This window comes from Microtus ochrogaster, chromosome 24, assembly GCF_000317375.1.
Source record: "Microtus ochrogaster isolate Prairie Vole_2 chromosome 24, MicOch1.0, whole genome shotgun sequence".
Lineage (NCBI taxonomy): Eukaryota > Metazoa > Chordata > Mammalia > Rodentia > Cricetidae > Microtus > Microtus ochrogaster.
In genome coordinates this window covers 2641633-2642306 of record NC_022024.1, presented here as the reverse complement: position 1 = coordinate 2642306, position 674 = coordinate 2641633, and the positions used below count along the sequence as shown (strand labels likewise).

The 674-nt window shown below is 48.4% G+C and overlaps 1 protein-coding gene across 1 annotated transcript in view; it reads left to right on the top strand.

The window, feature by feature from the left end:
- Window positions 1-674, top strand: part of Irak3 (interleukin 1 receptor associated kinase 3) — a 59072-nt gene that overhangs the window by 26847 nt on the left and 31551 nt on the right. The gene's annotated exons all lie outside the window — the stretch shown is intronic.

Below are 674 nucleotides of genomic sequence, written 5' to 3'. Positions count from 1 at the left end.
GCGCGTGTGTGCATATGTTGTGCGCATCTGCCTGAGGAGCTCAGAGGCTTTGTATCCTCCTGGGCTAAAGCTTTCTGCAGCTGTGAGCTGCCCAGTGGATATGGGCACAAGGAACCAAATTCCAGTCCTCTGAAAAGCAGTATGTACCCCTAACTGCTAAATGCTTCCTGGGTCTTGAGTGCAACAACTGTTTTGTTGATGTATCCATTGGACCTGGGCTTTGCATTTTGACTGACTGTGTTTTTTTGTAAAGGTCCCCATCTGTTGGAAAGAGAAGTTTCCTTGATGAGGGGTGAGAACCATACTTAACTGTGTCTGTAAGGACACGTATGTAGAATGTAGCCAAGGACTGTACTGATTTGGTGAAGTGGTGGTTGTAGGGTCTCCTCTAAACTCCATGACTGCACTAGGCCTGGGCTAGCTTTCCAGTGCCAAGCGTGAGTCTCCTCTTGTTGAGAAGGTCTTAAGTCCAGTTAGAGAGTGGTTGGTCCCCACCAAGGTGTGTCTGCCACTGCTGTGACGTGCTGGTCATTGTTGAGACACCAAACATTGTTGTAAAAGTTTCCCACATGTACCTGGCGCTGTGAACTGTTACTTAAGCTAAGGCAAAGTCCCTGGGGACAGTAAGAAGGAGCAAAATGCAATGGACCCAACCCAGTTACTGGTGGAGAGGA